The following is a 9,267-nucleotide window of genomic DNA, read 5'->3' as shown; positions in this document are numbered from 1 at the left end:
ATCAGAAAATTGCAGAAAATCCAAATTTAAACCACCTAAGTACGGTAAAAACCACTTTTTTGAAAAATAATGGTTTGCAAGTTTTCGTGGTGGAGGATTTAATTTTCGACTCTGAAACATTACACGCATTGTCAGACGGGTCCCTAAAACGGTTTACGCGCAAAAAAACACCAAATAGTCGATATTTTTATTTAATACTACGGCAGGCCACGGCCTGTGTTCATTTATTGCCGTTTTTCATCTAAAAATCTAATTTTACGTATTTTTAAGGCGGAAGCGTACACGCGATGACTCTAAAAACTTGGAAACTGTACAAGGGACCGTCGGACCTTCCTCCTATATCAGAAAATTGCAGAAAATCCAAATTTAAACCACCTAAGTACGGTAAAAACCACTTTTTTGAAAAATAATGGTTTGCAAGTTTTCGTGGTGGAGGATTTAATTTTCGACTCTGAAACATTACACGCATTGTCAGACGGGTCCCTAAAACGGTTTACGCGCAAAAAAACACCAAATAGTCGATATTTTTATTTAATACTACGGCAGGCCACGGCCTGTGTTCATTTATTGCCGTTTTTCACCTAAAAATCTAATTTTACGTATTTTTAAGGCGGAAGCGTACACGCGATGACTCTAAAAACTTGGAACCTGTACAAGGGACCGTCGGACCTTCCTCCTATATCAGAAAATTGCAGAAAATCCAAATTTAAACCACCTAAGTACGGTAAAAACCACTTTTTTGAAAAATAATGGTTTGCAAGTTTTCGTGGTGGAGGATTTAATTTTCGACTCTGAAACATTACACGCATTGTCAGACGGGTCCCTAAAACGGTTTACGCGCAAAAAAACACCAAATAGTCGATATTTTTATTTAATACTACGGCAGGCCACGGCCTGTGTTCATTTATTGCCGTTTTTCACCTAAAAATCTAATTTTACGTATTTTTAAGGCGGAAGCGTACACGCGATGACTCTAAAAACTTGGAAACTGTACAAGGGACCGTCGGACCTTCCTCCTATATCAGAAAATTGCAGAAAATCCAAATTTAAACCACCTAAGTACGGTAAAAACCACTTTTTTGAAAAATAATGGTTTGCAAGTTTTCGTGGTGAAGGATTTAATTTTCGACTCTGAAACATTACACGCATTGTCAGACGGGTCCCTAAAACGGTTTACGCGCAAAAAAACACCAAATAGTCGATATTTTTATTTAATACTACGGCAGGCCACGGCCTGTGTTCATTTATTGCCGTTTTTCATCTAAAAATCTAATTTTACGTATTTTTAAGGCGGAAGCGTACACGCGATGACTCTAAAAACTTGGAACCTGTACAAGGGACCGTCGGACCTTCCTCCTATATCAGAAAATTGCAGAAAATCCAAATTTAAACCACCTAAGTACGGTAAAAACCACTTTTTTGAAAAATAATGGTTTGCAAGTTTTCGTGGTGGAGGATTTAATTTTCGACTCTGAAACATTACACGCATTGTCAGACGGGTCCCTAAAACGGTTTACGCGCAAAAAAACACCAAATAGTCGATATTTTTATTTAATACTACGGCAGGCCACGGCCTGTGTTCATTTATTGCCGTTTTTCACCTAAAAATCTAATTTTACGTATTTTTAAGGCGGAAGCGTACACGCGATGACTCTAAAAACTTGGAACCTGTACAAGGGACCGTCGGACCTTCCTCCTATATCAGAAAATTGCAGAAAATCCAAATTTAAACCACCTAAGTACGGTAAAAACCACTTTTTTGAAAAATAATGGTTTGCAAGTTTTCGTGGTGAAGGATTTAATTTTCGACTCTGAAACATTACACGCATTGTCAGACGGGTCCCTAAAACGGTTTACGCGCAAAAAAACACCAAATAGTCGATATTTTTATTTAATACTACGGCAGGCCACGGCCTGTGTTCATTTATTGCCGTTTTTCACCTAAAAATCTAATTTTACGTATTTTTAAGGCGGAAGCGTACACGCGATGACTCTAAAAACTTGGAAACTGTACAAGGGACCGTCGGACCTTCCTCCTATATCAGAAAATTGCAGAAAATCCAAATTTAAACCACCTAAGTACGGTAAAAACCACTTTTTTGAAAAATAATGGTTTGCAAGTTTTCGTGGTGGAGGATTTAATTTTCGACTCTGAAACATTACACGCATTGTCAGACGGGTCCCTAAAACGGTTTACGCGCAAAAAAACACCAAATAGTCGATATTTTTATTTAATACTACGGCAGGCCACGGCCTGTGTTCATTTATTGCCGTTTTTCACCTAAAAATCTAATTTTACGTATTTTTAAGGCGGAAGCGTACACGCGATGACTCTAAAAACTTGGAAACTGTACAAGGGACCGTCGGACCTTCCTCCTATATCAGAAAATTGCAGAAAATCCAAATTTAAACCACCTAAGTACGGTAAAAACCACTTTTTTGAAAAATAATGGTTTGCAAGTTTTCGTGGTGAAGGATTTATTTTCGACTCTGAAACATTACACGCATTGTCAGACGGGTCCCTAAAACGGTTTACGCGCAAAAAAACACCAAATAGTCGATATTTTTATTTAATACTACGGCAGGCCACGGCCTGTGTTCATTTATTGCCGTTTTTCACCTAAAAATCTAATTTTACGTATTTTTAAGGCGGAAGCGTACACGCGATGACTCTAAAAACTTGGAAACTGTACAAGGGACCGTCGGACCTTCCTCCTATATCAGAAAATTGCAGAAAATCCAAATTTAAACCACCTAAGTACGGTAAAAACCACTTTTTTGAAAAATAATGGTTTGCAAGTTTTCGTGGTGGAGGATTTAATTTTCGACTCTGAAACATTACACGCATTGTCAGACGGGTCCCTAAAACGGTTTACGCGCAAAAAAACACCAAATAGTCGATATTTTTATTTAATACTACGGCAGGCCACGGCCTGTGTTCATTTATTGCCGTTTTTCACCTAAAAATCTAATTTTACGTATTTTTAAGGCGGAAGCGTACACGCGATGACTCTAAAAACTTGGAAACTGTACAAGGGACCGTCGGACCTTCCTCCTATATCAGAAAATTGCAGAAAATCCAAATTTAAACCACCTAAGTACGGTAAAAACCACTTTTTTGAAAAATAATGGTTTGCAAGTTTTCGTGGTGGAGGATTTAATTTTCGACTCTGAAACATTACACGCATTGTCAGACGGGTCCCTAAAACGGTTTACGCGCAAAAAAACACCAAATAGTCGATATTTTTATTTAATACTACGGCAGGCCACGGCCTGTGTTCATTTATTGCCGTTTTTCACCTAAAAATCTAATTTTACGTATTTTTAAGGCGGAAGCGTACACGCGATGACTCTAAAAACTTGGAACTGTACAAGGGACCGTCGGACCTTCCTCCTATATCAGAAAATTGCAGAAAATCCAAATTTAAACCACCTAAGTACGGTAAAAACCACTTTTTTGAAAAATAATGGTTTGCAAGTTTTCGTGGTGAAGGATTTATTTTCGACTCTGAAACATTACACGCATTATCAGACGGGTCCCTAAAACGGTTTACGCGCAAAAAAACACCAAATAGTCGATATTTTTATTTAATACTACGGCAGGCCACGGCCTGTGTTCATTTATTGCCGTTTTTCACCTAAAAATCTAATTTTACGTATTTTTAAGGCGGAAGCGTACACGCGATGACTCTAAAAACTTGGAAACTGTACAAGGGACCGTCGGACCTTCCTCCTATATCAGAAAATTGCAGAAAATCCAAATTTAAACCACCTAAGTACGGTAAAAACCACTTTTTTGAAAAATAATGGTTTGCAAGTTTTCGTGGTGAAGGATTTAATTTTCGACTCTGAAACATTACACGCATTGTCAGACGGGTCCCTAAAACGGTTTACGCGCAAAAAAACACCAAATAGTCGATATTTTTATTTAATACTACGGCAGGCCACGGCCTGTGTTCATTTATTGCCGTTTTTCATCTAAAAATCTAATTTTACGTATTTTTAAGGCGGAAGCGTACACGCGATGACTCTAAAAACTTGGAAACTGTACAAGGGACCGTCGGACCTTCCTCCTATATCAGAAAATTGCAGAAAATCCAAATTTAAACCACCTAAGTACGGTAAAAACCACTTTTTTGAAAAATAATGGTTTGCAAGTTTTCGTGGTGAAGGATTTATTTTCGACTCTGAAACATTACACGCATTGTCAGACGGGTCCCTAAAACGGTTTACGCGCAAAAAAACACCAAATAGTCGATATTTTTATTTAATACTACGGCAGGCCACGGCCTGTGTTCATTTATTGCCGTTTTTCATCTAAAAATCTAATTTTACGTATTTTTAAGGCGGAAGCGTACACGCGATGACTCTAAAAACTTGGAACCTGTACAAGGGACCGTCGGACCTTCCTCCTATATCAGAAAATTGCAGAAAATCCAAATTTAAACCACCTAAGTACGGTAAAAACCACTTTTTTGAAAAATAATGGTTTGCAAGTTTTCGTGGTGAAGGATTTAATTTTCGACTCTGAAACATTACACGCATTGTCAGACGGGTCCCTAAAACGGTTTACGCGCAAAAAAACACCAAATAGTCGATATTTTTATTTAATACTACGGCAGGCCACGGCCTGTGTTCATTTATTGCCGTTTTTCACCTAAAAATCTAATTTTACGTATTTTTAAGGCGGAAGCGTACACGCGATGACTCTAAAAACTTGGAAACTGTACAAGGGACCGTCGGACCTTCCTCCTATATCAGAAAATTGCAGAAAATCCAAATTTAAACCACCTAAGTACGGTAAAAACCACTTTTTTGAAAAATAATGGTTTGCAAGTTTTCGTGGTGAGGATTTAATTTTCGACTCTGAAACATTACACGCATTGTCAGACGGGTCCCTAAAACGGTTTACGCGCAAAAAAACACCAAATAGTCGATATTTTTATTTAATACTACGGCAGGCCACGGCCTGTGTTCATTTATTGCCGTTTTTCACCTAAAAATCTAATTTTACGTATTTTTAAGGCGGAAGCGTACACGCGATGACTCTAAAAACTTGGAAACTGTACAAGGGACCGTCGGACCTTCCTCCTATATCAGAAAATTGCAGAAAATCCAAATTTAAACCACCTAAGTACGGTAAAAACCACTTTTTTGAAAAATAATGGTTTGCAAGTTTTCGTGGTGGAGGATTAATTTTCGACTCTGAAACATTACACGCATTGTCAGACGGGTCCCTAAAACGGTTTACGCGCAAAAAAACACCAAATAGTCGATATTTTTATTTAATACTACGGCAGGCCACGGCCTGTGTTCATTTATTGCCGTTTTTCACCTAAAAATCTAATTTTACGTATTTTTAAGGCGGAAGCGTACACGCGATGACTCTAAAAACTTGGAACCTGTACAAGGGACCGTCGGACCTTCCTCCTATATCAGAAAATTGCAGAAAATCCAAATTTAAACCACCTAAGTACGGTAAAAACCACTTTTTTGAAAAATAATGGTTTGCAAGTTTTCGTGGTGAAGGATTTAATTTTCGACTCTGAAACATTACACGCATTGTCAGACGGGTCCCTAAAACGGTTTACGCGCAAAAAAACACCAAATAGTCGATATTTTTATTTAATACTACGGCAGGCCACGGCCTGTGTTCATTTATTGCCGTTTTTCACCTAAAAATCTAATTTTACGTATTTTTAAGGCGGAAGCGTACACGCGATGACTCTAAAAACTTGGAACCTGTACAAGGGACCGTCGGACCTTCCTCCTATATCAGAAAATTGCAGAAAATCCAAATTTAAACCACCTAAGTACGGTAAAAACCACTTTTTTGAAAAATAATGGTTTGCAAGTTTTCGTGGTGAAGGATTTATTTTCGACTCTGAAACATTACACGCATTGTCAGACGGGTCCCTAAAACGGTTTACGCGCAAAAAAACACCAAATAGTCGATATTTTTATTTAATACTACGGCAGGCCACGGCCTGTGTTCATTTATTGCCGTTTTTCACCTAAAAATCTAATTTTACGTATTTTTAAGGCGGAAGCGTACACGCGATGACTCTAAAAACTTGGAAACTGTACAAGGGACCGTCGGACCTTCCTCCTATATCAGAAAATTGCAGAAAATCCAAATTTAAACCACCTAAGTACGGTAAAAACCACTTTTTTGAAAAATAATGGTTTGCAAGTTTTCGTGGTGAAGGATTTAATTTTCGACTCTGAAACATTACACGCATTGTCAGACGGGTCCCTAAAACGGTTTACGCGCAAAAAAACACCAAATAGTCGATATTTTTATTTAATACTACGGCAGGCCACGGCCTGTGTTCATTTATTGCCGTTTTTCACCTAAAAATCTAATTTTACGTATTTTTAAGGCGGAAGCGTACACGCGATGACTCTAAAAACTTGGAAACTGTACAAGGGACCGTCGGACCTTCCTCCTATATCAGAAAATTGCAGAAAATCCAAATTTAAACCACCTAAGTACGGTAAAAACCACTTTTTTGAAAAATAATGGTTTGCAAGTTTTCGTGGTGAAGGATTTAATTTTCGACTCTGAAACATTACACGCATTGTCAGACGGGTCCCTAAAACGGTTTACGCGCAAAAAAACACCAAATAGTCGATATTTTTATTTAATACTACGGCAGGCCACGGCCTGTGTTCATTTATTGCCGTTTTTCATCTAAAAATCTAATTTTACGTATTTTTAAGGCGGAAGCGTACACGCGATGACTCTAAAAACTTGGAAACTGTACAAGGGACCGTCGGACCTTCCTCCTATATCAGAAAATTGCAGAAAATCCAAATTTAAACCACCTAAGTACGGTAAAAACCACTTTTTTGAAAAATAATGGTTTGCAAGTTTTCGTGGTGAAGGATTTAATTTTCGACTCTGAAACATTACACGCATTGTCAGACGGGTCCCTAAAACGGTTTACGCGCAAAAAAACACCAAATAGTCGATATTTTTATTTAATACTACGGCAGGCCACGGCCCTGTGTTCATTTATTGCCGTTTTTCACCTAAAAATCTAATTTTACGTATTTTTAAGGCGGAAGCGTACACGCGATGACTCTAAAAACTTGGAAACTGTACAAGGGACCGTCGGACCTTCCTCCTATATCAGAAAATTGCAGAAAATCCAAATTTAAACCACCTAAGTACGGTAAAAACCACTTTTTTGAAAAATAATGGTTTGCAAGTTTTCGTGGTGAAGGATTTAATTTTCGACTCTGAAACATTACACGCATTGTCAGACGGGTCCCTAAAACGGTTTACGCGCAAAAAAACACCAAATAGTCGATATTTTTATTTAATACTACGGCAGGCCACGGCCCTGTGTTCATTTATTGCCGTTTTTCACCTAAAAATCTAATTTTACGTATTTTTAAGGCGGAAGCGTACACGCGATGACTCTAAAAACTTGGAAACTGTACAAGGGACCGTCGGACCTTCCTCCTATATCAGAAAATTGCAGAAAATCCAAATTTAAACCACCTAAGTACGGTAAAAACCACTTTTTTGAAAAATAATGGTTTGCAAGTTTTCGTGGTGAAGGATTTAATTTTCGACTCTGAAACATTACACGCATTGTCAGACGGGTCCCTAAAACGGTTTACGCGCAAAAAAACACCAAATAGTCGATATTTTTATTTAATACTACGGCAGGCCACGGCCTGTGTTCATTTATTGCCGTTTTTCACCTAAAAATCTAATTTTACGTATTTTTAAGGCGGAAGCGTACACGCGATGACTCTAAAAACTTGGAAACTGTACAAGGGACCGTCGGACCTTCCTCCTATATCAGAAAATTGCAGAAAATCCAAATTTAAACCACCTAAGTACGGTAAAAACCACTTTTTTGAAAAATAATGGTTTGCAAGTTTTCGTGGTGGAGGATTTAATTTTCGACTCTGAAACATTACACGCATTGTCAGACGGGTCCCTAAAACGGTTTACGCGCAAAAAAACACCAAATAGTCGATATTTTTATTTAATACTACGGCAGGCCACGGCCTGTGTTCATTTATTGCCGTTTTTCACCTAAAAATCTAATTTTACGTATTTTTAAGGCGGAAGCGTACACGCGATGACTCTAAAAACTTGGAAACTGTACAAGGGACCGTCGGACCTTCCTCCTATATCAGAAAATTGCAGAAAATCCAAATTTAAACCACCTAAGTACGGTAAAAAACCACTTTTTTGAAAAATAATGGTTTGCAAGTTTTCGTGGTGAAGGATTTATTTTCGACTCTGAAACATTACACGCATTGTCAGACGGGTCCCTAAAACGGTTTACGCGCAAAAAAACACCAAATAGTCGATATTTTTATTTAATACTACGGCAGGCCACGGCCTGTGTTCATTTATTGCCGTTTTTCACCTAAAAATCTAATTTTACGTATTTTTAAGGCGGAAGCGTACACGCGATGACTCTAAAAACTTGGAAACTGTACAAGGGACCGTCGGACCTTCCTCCTATATCAGAAAATTGCAGAAAATCCAAATTTAAACCACCTAAGTACGGTAAAAACCACTTTTTTGAAAAATAATGGTTTGCAAGTTTTCGTGGTGAAGGATTTAATTTTCGACTCTGAAACATTACACGCATTGTCAGACGGGTCCCTAAAACGGTTTACGCGCAAAAAAACACCAAATAGTCGATATTTTTATTTAATACTACGGCAGGCCACGGCCTGTGTTCATTTATTGCCGTTTTTCACCTAAAAATCTAATTTTACGTATTTTTAAGGCGGAAGCGTACACGCGATGACTCTAAAAACTTGGAAACTGTACAAGGGACCGTCGGACCTTCCTCCTATATCAGAAAATTGCAGAAAATCCAAATTTAAACCACCTAAGTACGGTAAAAACCACTTTTTTGAAAAATAATGGTTTGCAAGTTTTCGTGGTGAAGGATTTAATTTTCGACTCTGAAACATTACACGCATTGTCAGACGGGTCCCTAAAACGGTTTACGCGCAAAAAAACACCAAATAGTCGATATTTTTATTTAATACTACGGCAGGCCACGGCCTGTGTTCATTTATTGCCGTTTTTCACCTAAAAATCTAATTTTACGTATTTTTAAGGCGGAAGCGTACACGCGATGACTCTAAAAACTTGGAAACTGTACAAGGGACCGTCGGACCTTCCTCCTATATCAGAAAATTGCAGAAAATCCAAATTTAAACCACCTAAGTACGGTAAAAACCACTTTTTTGAAAAATAATGGTTTGCAAGTTTTCGTGGTG

Source organism: Rhopalosiphum maidis, chromosome 1 (assembly GCF_003676215.2).
Source record: "Rhopalosiphum maidis isolate BTI-1 chromosome 1, ASM367621v3, whole genome shotgun sequence".
In the NCBI taxonomy this organism is placed as follows: Eukaryota; Metazoa; Arthropoda; class Insecta; order Hemiptera; family Aphididae; genus Rhopalosiphum; species Rhopalosiphum maidis.
This window is presented reverse-complemented; position numbering follows the sequence as displayed.